Source organism: Athene noctua, chromosome 1 (genome assembly GCF_965140245.1).
Source record: "Athene noctua chromosome 1, bAthNoc1.hap1.1, whole genome shotgun sequence".
In the NCBI taxonomy this organism is placed as follows: Eukaryota; Metazoa; Chordata; class Aves; order Strigiformes; family Strigidae; genus Athene; species Athene noctua.
The window spans coordinates 209211111-209226739 of record NC_134037.1 but is presented as its reverse complement, the minus strand read 5'-3'; the positions used below and the strand labels follow the sequence as shown (position 1 = coordinate 209226739).

Genomic DNA, 15629 nt, shown 5'->3' with positions numbered 1-15629 from the left:
TGAAAAAACAAACAAAAAGCCCACTGCAGTTTCAAGTAATTTGTGGTCAGTCTGTGGTTTATGCTGGTTTATACATTAAAGTATAAGCAGTGTAGTTAGCTGAAGATAGGGATCTGCAAAGAATCCTATGGTTTGGAAGCATATAACTGAAATCTACAACATACATTTATTTTCCTGGTTCCATTGTTCAGTGTCTTTTGGAGAAATAATTTAACAGAGTGATTACAAGAAAATGTATGCACGATTTAACATTGACCAAGGTAATGCTGAGGTCTGCTAAGAAGGAAGAGGATTTATTTTGGAGTCTGTTTATAAAAATATGCCCTAATTAATGTCTCAGGATTGTGTCTGGAATTCAGTTTCCTGTTTTGACTTCCAGTTTCACAGGATCTGCCTGTGTGAGAGCTGAATCTCTCAAAAATTTGACATAAATTTTCAGGCTTTGAATCCAATTTTGAGAGAAGCTTTTACTGTGGGGAGTCGAATTAGGACCTATAACTGTATAGTCTGTGATGACACACTGAAAAGATGCAGTAGCTTTTTCTAATAAGGGCTTGTGTTTTCAAATACTTGTCACTTTGTGAAGTTTTATAAATGCAGTGTCTTTTTTTTAATTGCCTTCTGAATTCTTGCTACACGATGCAAACCTTGCCTGGACAAACAAAAATTCTGATCCTCTATCTTCATCTGAATATACTGAATGGAGAGTGAAGCCTCACAGATAAATGTCCAGGCGTTGAAGGTTGTGAGGAGAAGTTTAAGGGCCAGCCTTACACTGACAGTTTGCATTTAGTGCTGTTAAGGAGCATGCTATCTTACTGCATTGCATCTAGAAATGGGGTTCCACTAATAAAGCCACAAAACCTCTGCTGCTTTTCTGTTCATTCTCATGTAAGGATTGCATTTCATTGCTATCTGAAAAACCTGTAGCTTTTGGTTCTCAAGCAGATTATTGCCCTTCATATAGTCTGCAGTTTAGCTCTGATAGTAAAAATATGATTTATTAATATGAATACAATTTTGAGCAATGGTATGCTGAAAATCCTTGGTGGAACTGTGTGACTGCTGGGCTTCTGAATTTGCTGTCTAAATACAGAAAAGCACATCTAGTATCTTCAAGTTCAGACATTGATGCAATTATAGCTTTTTGTGTTGATGAAATACTGCAGTAGTAGTATATAAATTATGATTTTTATTGACAGTCATTGGTAAATTATTGGCTTGCTTTTGCTGCAACTGCTAGAAAACTTCAATTTCTGCAGACTTCCTACAGCACAGCTAAACAATTTACATAAAAATTCAGTGATTATATAAGGAGCTCCTTACAAATATGTTAACTAAGGATTAAATTGTGTCTCATTTATAAAATGTGAAAAGGCAGTATTTTGTGTTGTGAGATTCATCCTTCTTCCTGGGGATTTGTGGAAATGAGTTCACAATAATATCAGGTAGTTCTCTAAACATGCCAACAGATATATGATCTTATTGCAAGCACAAAAATAAATTGTCCTTTGTCTTGGAAAACTGCTTAGTCCAAAGCCTGTTAAACTCAATGAGAGTCATTTTATTGACTCTTAACGAAGTGGACTTTTGCTTTATACCATGTCAGCTTTCATACCCAAACCTTCTGCTTTTCAGGCACTTCATACATACCATAAATGCACTGCATCTTCCATGATGCAGATTCACATACTAAGTAATATAAAAAAATATTCTCCATGTGTCTTCTGTCTGTCATCCACTCTTCTTTTACTCATGCAGTGTCCCAGAACTGTCCATTTTCTGGTATTTTCTACATAGATCACATTTGTTCTGATAGATGTGCTGCATCTGTGCTACAATTTGGTGTGTTGAATCCCTTGCATGATTCACTATGTTTTTTAAATGTAGATAGTGTCAGGAGAACTAACCAGTCAGAAATACTAGATATGTTCATTAAACCCATGATCATAGAAATGCAGTGAACGGATCTTTATCCATCTGTCAAGGAAGAGATCTAAAACCAGCTCCTTGGGAATGCTTTGGATTCCCTAGTGCAAAGCTGAGTTTTATAGTCACTGAAAGTCATGTCTTCATCCCTCAACCCTATCATTGCAAGCTCTGAAGCTGATCCACATATTTTCTAAGGAGATAATGTTTTGTTGCGCTTTGGATATTGTACTGAGGAGAGAAAGTACTTGGTAGCACATCACAATACCCACCTATAAATCTGCTAAGTAATCCTGCATGAAAAATCCTGGCAATCACCCCTAGCTCAAATCTCTTGAAAATGGGGAGAAAAAACAAAAAAACCAAACAAACAAAAAGAAAAAAAAAAAAAAGAAAAAAAAAAAAGAAAAAGCTTGTTACCATGCTATTATGCATATTGTAAATGTTTCTAAAAACTGATCAGTAAGTGAAAGGAAAATTGCTTTTTTTTTCTGACATCAAGAATAAGACCGGAAGGTGTCTCTATGTCTGTATGCATTAGATAGAGGATTATACTTTCTACATGCCATTTGGCTTCATTTTGGGAAAGAACTGCTTCTTAGTGGGACTGTTAGCTTTATAACTAATCTCCTTTCTTGATTTTCAGCAGGACTTTGGATAGATTTTCTTGTTCTCCTTCAGTTGTTCCTGTCTTATTAACTTACACTTTTGTTAGGACTTAGTTTTACTGTTCCTTCAGCTGAAATAGACATTTCCTTAAGGGAGCAATCATAGCTTTAATGGGTCAGTTATCAATTCCTGCATTTGACCATCACTTATTAGTGAATGAAGTGGGGTGCTGGGTGTCCCATTGCCCTCCTATCCAGTGACCTGCTCCATCCAACAAACATCCACTTACCTCTTGTATCAGTCTATATAATAATACATTCCCTATGAATACATACATTATTCCCTATGCAAGCATGCATAGGGAATAATGTATGTAGTCATTACTGAGTCATGACTGTTCCTAGTCACAGTGATAACTAACCACTTTGAGAAGACAAGGTATTTATATCCTTGTCAATTTCCCCCATATTTTTCTAAATATACCACTTCTGAATCCTGTAAGCTAGTAATGACTAAAACCTACTAGGAAGCTATAAGGTGCATAACACTGAGGTGTGGGTCAGCACAACATACTAGGCTTTCCATACTGCTAATGGGAATAACCATCATGCAGTCTAAACGTGTCACAAATGTTTAGAAATGAAAGAAAGCTATAGTTTCACTTAAGCAGTAGGAGTATGAATAAAAGGTCTCAACAAGACAGATGAGATGATAGAGTAATGCTGAATGACAGCACTAAATACAGTAAGATTCAGCTGTAGAGTAAAAGAGTTTACAGCATCTTTTTGTTTCTACTGGTGTTTCCTTTTTGCCTTTTTCTCTGCCAGTCAAGTAAAGCAGGAGCAGCCATGTAGTGCACTGTGCAGTCCTGTTATTTCCCACCCAGTGCCCTCTACCAGTCAGTCCTGGAGCTGGGTAAAATCTGTAGTTATTCTTTCATGATCTGTTACATGGAAAATGCTTCATTCCAACCAGTAAGGCATAAAATTCTAATTAATGATTTTACTGTTTATTATTTGCAGCAGGAGAAAAGTTTTTACCAAGGCGAAATGAGATTTTGTATACCCTCGGACTCTAAAAATGAAGACTACTTTTAAGTAGAGTTTTTGAGAAGGTGACCCTTAAATTTTCTAAAATTTTCCATCTGGTTCCTATCCTTTAAAAAATTGTGTTGGTCAAGAGTCTATAATTAATGACCTTATATACGATTCTGAATCTTTGTAAGTAGCAGATGGTAACTGATACTTATGTCTGGTAGTAAGTCAAGAATCTTATATTATGCTATTTAAATATATCAGAGAGAAAGTTTTTGGAACTGAAGTCTACTTTAAACTGATTGTCATTGTTTCTCTGTGTGATGGATCTGTACTTTGGAATCTTGTGATAAAAATATTTTTTAAAGTTACATCTTAACTATTTTGCTAGAATTATTTATTCTGTAAATGGTATACAAACGTTAGGTACAGTATTATTTCCATTGTGGTTTTTCTCTGTGTTTGTCTGTGGTTTTGTTTGGTTTTAATTTTTTTTTTCCAGACTTCTAATAAGCATGCTTTTTTCTTTCATTATTGTTCCATGTACAAGACACAGCATAAAAACGTGCGTTGATGTAAGGAAGGTAGATGGCTTCAAAGATGTGGAATAGTAGATACAGAAATGCTATATCATAAAAATACAAAAAAGTATTATTTTAATTAACAGAAAGGTTAAGAGTCGAGTGACAATACATGTTAGCCTGAATTTTTGGATCAGTCTAACGCTTCAATTTAACATGGCTCAGTTGGTAAACTGGGTGTGATAACACAGTAAAAATGCTTTCCCAACCAACTATACAGAATCGTTTTCCAGATGTCACAGTATTGTTATTTCTAAGGACTCAAGTGACCAAAAAATGCCTAAGAATGAAGCTACTGACATTGAAAAAGAGGTGGTATATCAGCAAGGTGACTGACGAAAGATGAGGCTTCCTCAGTCTTCTGGAGAATGGAAAAGTGTTACAGAAGCACAGGAGCTAGACATGTATAGATTTTTTGAAAGGATATCTCTCCTATTTGAAAAGATAGGTTATAAATGAAACTACATTTTTTTCAAGGAATGCTATCATGTACCCATTGCTAAGTAGCAGATGTGAATTTACTTTGGACTTGCTGAGGACAATTTGGTTATTACTTATGGGAACTGCAGTCAAAGATCATGTCTGCCTACAAGACTGGGAAGATATTCTTTGTCTTTTGCTATGCCCATATAACCTGGGAAGCTGGAAAACGACTGAGCTATCCCAGAACTAGTTGGAAACATGATTGCTTCAAATTTATACATGAAAAGAGCAAGGAAGAAATAACACTTCTGGTGATCTGAGGGGGAAATGTTGACTAAATTCTTAAAGTTATTCTGAATTCTCGTGAATGCTATCAGGTGCCCTTAAACTGCATATTTTAGGAAGCCAGTCAATCATATTCGAGCAGTGCTTTCAGTCTGTACTTTTCACTTTATGCTCTAAGTAGAGGAATGAAGTTGTACTTAAAGGAAGACTGTAAACATTCTGATTGCCTGTAATGGGAATGATAGATTTTATGTGGTACATCTTTTCAGAGAGTTTTCTCAGGGATCCTTCCCCTCCACAGTATTTTAGGATTTTATGGATTGATTACGAAAGTGAAAAAAATAAATAAATATGTTTCAGAACCTTTTTTGCTGCATCTTGCTCTTCTGTCAAATTGATATATGGACTTTAGTAAAAGGAACTTTTGAGATACATGTAAAAGGACTGTTCAAACTCTGCCTTCCCTAGTGTAAAGTGCATACAATTATTTTAATATCTCTGCTTATTACAGAGAACTGTTACATTATAGTGAAGTGAATAAGCAGATGAAACAGCATTTATAAAGGATGGAGAGAAGGATGTTGCACCAATGAAGAGACAGGTTCAGAATCTGAGGAATGCACAGGCTATTTATTTGGATATGAAAGGCTGTGTCTCTTAAAAGGTTAGCTGAAAGGTGGAGGTATACTGAATATAAAGATCTAGAGCTACCACTGGAGATAAGTCTTAGGTTTTGTACCTGAGGAAGAAGAGGGAATTGCTGACAGACATGTAGAAGAGAAAGAGTAAAGAGCTCTCAGGCTGAACATGTAAAATTAAGAGTTCTCTTTGAGCTATTATTATCTTAAACCAGTACTTAAGAACTTGAAATACATGAGTGTTCTGTTAAAGCAACATTAGAGAAGTAGGAATAAAAGCAGAAAGGACTGATCTCAGAAGCTGGAAGATGACTCTATTTCAAGAAAAATCTTGTGTCAGAAGATTTTGAAAAATGAGAGAAAATTAAGTCTTCTTTGTGGTTTTGGCTAAGAAAAAGCATAGGGAATCTCTCTGGAAAAATTGTGTCCGTGGAATACAAGGACAGAAGTCATGCTAAGCACAGGAGGAATTCCAGACACAAAGTATAATTAGAGAAAATATGAACTCAGATAACTGTAAGAGAATACTTAAGCTGCTGATGTCAGGGTATGTAAGGGGTTGGTTATGACTTGTTTCTGTTGTGTTTTTTATAAAACAGAAATGAATGAGGTTTTGGACAGATATGCTCTGCCTAAAAAAATTACTGTATCTATCTTTTGTCCCACTTCCATTATAATGCTATAAGGAGGACTAGAAAATACCTTATGCAAGTCTTAGTTTTCATTATATTAGTATTGCGCTCCAGGGTCTAGAGCACTATTAAATACACAAAGATTTTTAGAAAATGCCCTATCTGCAGAAAGAACGTAAGCGTAATAGTGCTGGATCAATCTGGTGAGACATGTAGTATAACACTGTATGTATGAGAGACACCACTATCAGATGCTGAAAGAAGGGTATGAGGTCAAGGGAGCATATAATGATGTCCCTGGATACTTGCCCAGACTCCAGCAATTTATAGGTCTTGTGTCTTTGTTTTTTTTGTTGGTTTTTTTTTTTTTTAATGGTTCTTCATTTAATTTTCTTCCATGATTTAGGTAACATTGCATTTCACATTACATTAAATTTGATGATGGTGCATAGCCTGACATAATCCTTTCAGTCATTTCTGTATGGAAGAGATAGATACAGGTAAAAGGTGACATCTACCTCAGTTGTTATCCTACCTAACTTCTAGTTTTAGCAGATAACTTTCTGTTACATCTGCTTGACTTGGTCTGTTTCTCTTTTCACGATTTCCCTCTATAAAGTACTTTTCTTTTTTACTTACTGTGATTTGCCATGAACAGTAAAGACAGGAGGGATTACAAGATTTCAAGGGGTGACAATAGATTAGTGCCTTTGTTTTGTGAAAGGTGAGAAAATAAGGGATAGTTCTTTTTGGAAAAGATTCTGTCACCACATGTTCTTTTTTTTTTTTTTTATATAACTTTATAGCTTTAAACTTTAATAACTGTGGTTACACAGCTAAATACCTCTCAGATTTCAAAGATTTGGTCTGAGAATCAATATTTTAGTGTTGTACTTTCAAACCTATTCCTCAAATCTCAAGTCTTAGAATAAAACCTCTAAACAGTTTCATGACATAAGACACATCATATTGCTCGTCTTGAAATGCTATGAATATTTTTTGTTTGTTTTTTTAAAGGGATTTTGAGTGTGTCATTGTAACTTTTCAAAGTTTAATTTAGCTTTATTTAAAAAAAAGAAATGTTAAAACTTAAGCTGTGACATTTCTCACAAGTGACTTTTTGAGTATCTTGTTAAAAATCAACCCCTTTTTTTTACTTCAGCCAACTGGCTTTCCAAGAATTGGTATTCATCTATATAATATTCTATCATATAATGCATCTAACGTGCCTTCTGAGCACATGGCACTTGAATATCATGTAACAGCAAATTCTCCCTTCTATCTTATTTTGGTGTGGTTGAATGTAATTCATTGAAAGTGTATGGTAAAGACTAGGAGATGTGAAGAGTAATGCCTGCTTTTGGAAGTCTGCCGTGTCATCTTTGCTTAATCATAACAAATATGTGTCTATTGCCCCCAAAGTCAGTTTTTACTGACAGTCTGACTTCATATCTTAAGGATTGCTTTAGAACTGCATTTTGTCAGTGATGGTTGTAGAGGACTAAATTTAAAAAAGTCCATATAACCACTCAATTCCTTTAAGCAGGTTATGACAGAAGCAGCACTAATCCATGTCATTGATAGCAGATGTGCCTGTACTTGAGTGAAGTTCAGACATTCATTTTGGTATTGATAAACCTAGTCACAGTTGATTATGAAATGTTTCTAAAACCATACACTTGCAATTTTGACTTTATTCCCACTACTTCAAAGAAGCAATATGTCTAACACAGAAGATTGCTTGGGTTTGGTTTGGATTGATTTGAACTCTCATAAATACTAATTCGGTCATGGAATAAGAGGGCTGACTTTAGCTGAGTTATATCTACATATACACTATTTGGCCCAAGTTAGTTTATTAGAGAAACACCATGCTGAACAGTAAGTCTATTTGAAAAATACACCTCTCAATCTGCCAAGGCCCAGATTGGCAGCTCTAATGTGTAACAGGGAATCAGAATGAGAGACACAAATATTACTAAAGCAGAAGATCTTAAAATGCTCTGGTATTCATTCTGTCATAAAAACCCCACAACCCTCTTTCTGTAACTTCATTTTAAGAATCTTTATTTCTGATACAAATAACTCTTAACAGTAGAAGTAAGGAGAAAGCAAATATAGTGGGGCATGCAGATACGTTAGGGACTATAGATTACTATATGACTAACATGACCTTCTTTAAGTGAGCATGAAAAATGTGACTCCCAAATTTTGCACTTAGTAGAATGCAAAACAGGCTGTAGAGCTCAAAAAACACATTACCAATAGCAGAAGTAAAAATCAGTGCCACAATCTGGTGTAACAGTCATTGCAAAATAATTCTTGGAGCTGTCACAAACATGGAAGGATAATTTCTAACATGTGCATAAATTATTTGAAGTGCCTCTAGTAAATGTTTGTAGTTACAAGAAAAATGGAATTTGGGCCCATTTATTTCCGTGTATCTTAAGTTCATTCTTTGGTGATACCCAATCATTTTGTAGTTTTACTATGTTCAGCCTGTTTTAGGGCATTTTTATGTTTGCTTCAAGACAACACTTTATATTAGTTTATGGAAGTTGATAATATTTGCTTATATTTTATTTACAGAGTAGGTTTGATTTATAAATAGCTTTGTTATGAACACCATGGCAGATATAGCCTGTATTTATGATAATTTTTTGAGTTATGTAAAACAATTATTTTACTGTACTGTGTACAGAATCTATAAAATTACTAACCTATAATTTGATGAAGTACTGAAATCATTAGGAAACTCCTTACAGGCATCAGAGAACCTTCCAAAGCCAGTGAAGAGTCCCACCACATATGGAAATTGTTTTTTCAAGGCAGGCAGCTTTCCAGTTTGGTGAAATGATCTGAAACTGCAGTTGTGATGTCATGTTTGCTCATGTCCCTTTTACATTGTTTTATAACCTGTGGAAGCTGAAATGGTGAACTGTAGGAGGATACTAAGGCCCCTGGCTCATGTTTACACACATTTTTGCAGGATAACTAAAAAGAAAGATTTTTATTTCCTTCTTTGCTGCTCTACCTAACACTCGGCTTTAGTAAAGTGCCGTTGTTTACAGTTTAGAAAATGCACGGGGCTGTGAACAGCAGTGGTGTAGGAAGGTTTTCCTTTCTGCTGTTCCTTGTGTAACTTCCAGCAGAGAGGAGCATACAGCCGGGACAGTCACTGCTCCAGGGGTTTCAATGTGTCCCATTTTCAAGCATTCAACATGCAAATCTGAATCCTAGTTTTGAACTCCCTAAAAGACTCCTTTGGTTTTAAAGGATGCTGAATTCTCAGGCTCTCTCTACTCTAGTAAACATATGTTGAGGGTCAGTCTGTGGCACTGGGGTGACTGGGAGAGGAAGACCACAGTCAGGGCATCACAGCCGGTCTCCAGGGTCACATGTGCTCCTGAGGAAGTAATTGGAAGAATGCCAGCTGGCACAGGTGAAAGTCATGACAGCAGCCGTCCTAACCATTTCACAGTACAGACTGTCAAATTATCAATAATTGGATAATTTCAGAACCTGAGTCTCAGCTAATAGTTACTGACAATAATTTCTAAACTTTAGCTTTGGTTTATATATTATACTAGTAGAGTAGAAGACATGCATCCGCTCACATACTGTATACCTTGGAGTAATGCATGGGGCACTGAGAGCTGGCTTTAAAAGTTGGCAAGTCTGTAAGGGTGAAAAAAACAAACAAGCTACACCCAAAAGACAGAGCAATAAAATTTTTCCTCAGTTATTTCGGTGTCCTGGCAGGTAACAGGTTAAAAATACTCCGCTTTCTGCCCCGGAGTCCCTGGCTTGAGAGGTTTTAGGAGGCATTTTAACTGTTTCAGGTGCTAAAAATTGTCCTTGAGCTACTCAGAGTGGATGCTCGAATAAGTAGGTCTCTTTCTATTCCTAGTGAGAACATTTCCTTCCTCCCTCCCTCCCTCCCTCCCTCTTGTCTTGTCCCTTCATTTACTATGGGAGACAAGGAACACTGTTGGTGACTAAGTAATTTTCTTCTGTCTTAGTTTCTCGATAAAAATTTTAATATATATGTATATGTATATTTTACACAAACACAACTATATATGTGACATTTCATGTTTATATAAACATATATATAAACCCCACAAAATTATACACATATATTTAAAAAGCATGGTATGTATAAAATTACAAATATATATACACAAAAGATACCCTGACCTCAGGCTTCTTTCCCTTGTAATTCATCTTCTAAGAATCAGATCAGCAACATTTTTTGTACTGTATCGTGAGGAATATTAAACATTGGAGCTAATTCCTTTGGCTTGCTGCCATGTTTAATCGTATGCAGGACTCAGGGCAAGTAGGAAGGAGCAGCTGGGTGTGCAGTAAGAAGACACCCTCATCTGCCCATATCTGCTGTTAGTTTAGGACCTCTTTCTGGGCACTCTCTAGGAACTGGAACAATCAGACAAACTGGATGAAAACTCTGCTGATTATAAACTGAAGGATAAGATGTAGAACTCCTATAATGAGAAGTTTTAATATACCAGTTCTCCTCCATGGTCTGGAATTCTTTGAAAACTCACCCCAAATTCTCTCTCTCAAGTAAAAGTACTTAGTGTAAACTTTTTAGAGTTCTTGCTAACATAATCATGGATATCATAAACAGTGCTCTGGGTTTTTTTCAAGTCATTAATGAATTTTAGCTTTTGAAGTAAAAAAAAATATTCTGAGTGGTGAGCTTAGTTGCTTCTGCAGATTTCCTCAAAAGTGTAAAATCACATATTAAAGAGTCACAGAAGTGTTTAAGTGTTAGAAATTACTTGTATTTCTATATCTCCATCTTAAAACAGAAGATATGCTTTGAGAAAATTCTCTGCCATCTTATTCTTTCTGTTTCAAATTACAAGATGTGACTCAAATATTTGGCCATAACAAGGGTGAGGCATTTAAAGCACTGAAAATCTTTCAGTAGGGTTCTTGACAAGCCAAATTAATTTATCTTGCAGTCGTAAAAACTATCAAGTGCTATTAAAGCCAGAGATTTTTAAAAAATGAAAAAGTATAGATATAGGGCAGGAGACAAGCCACTGAAACTGTCTGGTTAGGTAACTTACTTGAGTTCTAATTTCCATTAAGAAAACTGAATGATTACTACATTTCTACATATTCACTAGTTGGTAAATATGCTAACATATTTTTCCCAGTGCCATGAAAGAATATCCATTTGAAAAGCATTTAATGTATACCCGCTTGTATGTTTTTTTTAGATTTAGTTTCTTTTTTCTGGTTTGATATCTTGGAGTTGAATTAAGCAGAACTTAGTATGAAAATTAAAATAGTTCTGCACTGGATTGTATGGTTTAATAACAAGAATAGAAAAAATAACTTATTTTATTCCACTCTAGCTGTGTTAAAATAAATGTCCAGTTTTAAAATACTTGCATATATGCAGATTTTTATGAATATTTAAACAATATCTTTCTTTGAATTGCTATAAATTTTCATTCAGTACAAGATGTTTCAAAATGCAAATTATTCGCATACAAATATTCGCATCAGAGATGAGGATAAACATGCCTCTAACATGGCCTCAAAACATTACAGTGTCTACAATTTATTTTCATGTTTGTGATGCTGTTAAGATTACTTTGGGGATGTTAGACATGTGCTTAAATTTTATTTCTAGTAATGCTGCTTTTTGATTTGACATGTACAATAAAAACACTACGAAGATACATGTCTACATGAGAGTACATTTAATACTATTGTGCATATGCTGTGAAGGAGATCGTATTTTCAGTAAGATATTCATGAGGGATATGCTTTGCATCACCACTTGAAAGAATTAGGTATTTTGTTTGCTAGTCATATCCCATTAAAATCTTTTTTTTACCCTTTTGTTCATGGTATAAATGTCCAGTGGAATAAAATTAATCCCCTCAACCATGTGTGTTATGCAGAACAGAGATCATAATATTATTTTTTTACTTTTTCAAACTAACTTTTATGATTTTTTTGCTGTATATAATTCATGATTTAGTGAACATGTGGTGATTGAAGTCCTACAACTTTTCCTTTTGACTAGTTTTAAAATTAATGTCATCCTTTTGATCATCAAAAATATGGGATATTCTGCAAGATATTTGAAAATGCCTTACTCCCTAGCTGTGTTTTCAAAAAAATGCTATAAATTGATTTAACATCTTCTGAATATATTGCTCAAGTGAGTAATATGATAAAGTGAGCTTTATTGCTAACCTCAATATGTGACTTCTGGCAGAAAGAGCAACAATCTGTCTAATGTGGACAGCTAAAATAGTAAAAGTTGTGTAATAGGATGATTTGAGAAAGGGATGCTATCTGAGAGGTTTAGCTAAATATGAACTTATTTCTGTACTTGAAAGAAAGTCTTAGAAAACGTAGTGTAGTGCCTTGGCCAGGTTGTCCGCTAGCTGTGAAGACCATTAGGTTGCCTCCCACTGAATGAATAAACCCAGAGTCCGGCACGGTGTGCTACCTACAGATCTCTGCCAGAAGCAGATCTCAACCTGCAGGACCTATTACCTGCAGCAATAACCTAACATAGCTGTTATCATTTCCAAGCAGAAATAACGTGCCCTTTCCAGCTGTTTCATTTGGAATGACAGGTGTCAGGCTCAGTGCTATCCTCCCTAATTAGGAGGCCTTGAAGATCTTAGCCTGGGGGTTGTTCAAGCAAAAGGTATTCTCCAACACAAAGATATTTTATCTCCAATACAAGTATGCTTTCATGGTGTAACTGCAGTCAGTTATTATAGAGACGTAACATTTAGCTTTGGGCAAACACTGTGAGCAGCATTTGTATTCAAGACAATAGGCACTCATCAGTGTAAATTCCCGTCTACTATGCAAGGTGCATCTTTTGATCTTTTAGAAAGAGGTGGAAAATTGGATGGTATTTGCAAAAGTCTTTCAGCTGAGAAATGTCAATAAAATAATCATGTTGAGACCAGTACATAGAATCGACTTCTTGGAGGGGCCACAGGGATGGTTACAGGTGCAGGAATGAATTGTGTAGCTCTTGATTACATAGACTGAAGTTCACAGATGAGAAATTGTGCATAGGCTCAGCATGTCCAGGTTCTGCCACAGTCTCTCATTTGACGTGACGAATTGGAGTGGAAATACCAGGATACAGTTTTCCACACTTTTTTATGCAGTGTATATGAAAATGCTTTGTAAATACTTTGCCTTCAGCACACTAGTAAATGCATAAAGGCAACAATGATGTGTGAATGCACTGTTATGGTTGGTACATGTTAACAAATCAAAGTAAATGCATAATGTAATTTCTTACCGAAATGTTCTTTCACAGTCTGGCTCCCCACAAACACTCCTCCTCTGCAGATTTTTGCAAATCTGCAGTGTTTAATGTGTCTCTCTGCAGGTCACTGCTCCCTATCCACACTACTTCCATAAATAAATAGAAATAATTGCCAGTGGTTTAAAGTTATTATCATTCATCTGTTGCATGTGTTTCTTGTTATTCCATTAATTAAAACCATTACTGTTATTTTACTTTTTTAAAATACATCTGGAAGAAGCAATCTAATGAGTATAGATAAGTCTTCTATCCTCCTTCTGGGACATTGCTACTTTGAATGCAACATTCTTCCAAGTCAGGATGTTTGTGAAGTACAAATGCAAGTGCTGTACTCAGTGCAATATTGCAGGATTGCCAGGGTAAACTGAAGGTTCATAAAAGGCTTTTTGTAATACAGGAGAGAAGTAATCAAGAAGTGGAAATGAGAATATAATCCAAATGGAAATACAGAGGAAGGGGAAAAAAAGGCTTAAGAAACATGTACTATCAGTGCTTCCTCGCTAAGAAGGTAAGCGTATCATATGTAGGAAGGAGAAAGTAGCAGATTGGTGAGTCCACTGCTAGAAATACAAAATACAGGTTTTCCTGATATCAAACTAAGATCTTCAGTTTTACTGATTGATATGTGTCTCCTGTTCCTGGAGTAGCCAGCAGCATGTAGGAATTTAAGAGTACTAATTTGAGCCTTGGAGGAGCTCTTCAAAATAATCTCTCTGTTGTTTGCACATTAATATCTTCCTATAATTTTTGTAAAGTTTCTCAGGAAAGCTTGTTTAGTCATTGGCCACAGAGGAGAGAAGCTGATGATGCTACAACAGCTGCTGAAGATACACATATCTAAAGATGACATCTAATACTTTTGTTTTTTCAATATAGGTGTTCATTTTAGCTATATGATGTACCCATTAGCTCTTCAAGATTTTCATGTGTGAATTTTGAAATGGAAATATTTAATATATTTTGGTTTCTGTAAGTACTAAGCAAAGATAATGGTTAAAGAATAGAAAAAAAAACAGAAGATAGATACTGTTTTATAACAGTTGCAAAACCAGTCACAAGACAGTGAATATGAATATATGTAGGAGCATATCAGATTAGACCAAATGTTCAGCCAATTTGTATCTTGACTAAACCAGATTAATAATAGGGTATTGACAGCCTAGGGAAGACTTAAACTGAAAGCAACATTGCACAGAAATTTTCCCAGGACTTTCTGAGCCATAATTGTAGGTTTGTATTTAATGTTTCCCAAAATGGGCTTTTTTTCCATGAATTTTTCCAGTTGTTTTGGAACGTTTGTAGAAAGTTTACAAAGAGTTCCTTACCTTAATTTCATGTTAGTGAGACAAGTTATGTTTCCCTTCCTGCTATCCTTTTTTAGTGTTGTTTTTTGTTGTTTGTTTTGATAGTAAGTCATTCTCTTACTCTCTGTATCAGTAAAGGGAATGGACAATCTATATGCACCTTCTTCAGATCACTGAGAATTTAACAGACCTCTATTATATCTCTCTTCTCTATTTATCTCTCATCCAGGCTGAAGCATCCTTGACTGTTTTGTAGTACCTGGTACTGAAAACCTGTAAAGAAGCCTAATATGTTAGGTGCAGTTTAATAATCCAAAAAGTCAAAACTGTGTTTTAAGCAGCTGAATAGAAAGAGGTCTCTGTGGACTTCTAGAGTTCTTCCAAGCATTAGCTGATTTTGCTCATTTTAAGTTTACTCAATACTTCGTTGCTTATTTAGGAAGTGTATACATCTTTGAGTCTATTCTTTATAAATTCTTCCTAGAAATATGTTGATAATAAGAAACAGCAAGTCTAAATAATTTAAATGTGATCTTTTTTGGTAATTTAAAATTCAAAAAAATCAGAGTCCCTTAACTATTCTCTTTTGACATGCACATATCCAAATAGGGCAAGGTCACCTTACATTGAAGTTTATTAATTGACATGGTATGCTATTAACAATAATACTTCCAAACTTGATGTTACTGTGACAGGGGCTTTATTACTTAATCCGGTGGTTCAGACTTGATTTTTGGAAACTTGTGTCGAAGTTTGTGCAAAAATATAGGTGGAAATTAACAATGAGACTAGAAGGAGTAAAAAAAAATGAACTTTATAGACTTTTAAATTTTGGCTTTTTTTTTA

At 35.2% G+C, this 15629-nt stretch overlaps 1 protein-coding gene across 1 annotated transcript in view; it reads left to right on the top strand.

Moving 5' to 3' along the window:
- GPC6 (glypican 6) overlaps positions 1-15629 on the top strand; it is a 795485-nt gene that overhangs the window by 89030 nt on the left and 690826 nt on the right. The gene's annotated exons all lie outside the window — the stretch shown is intronic.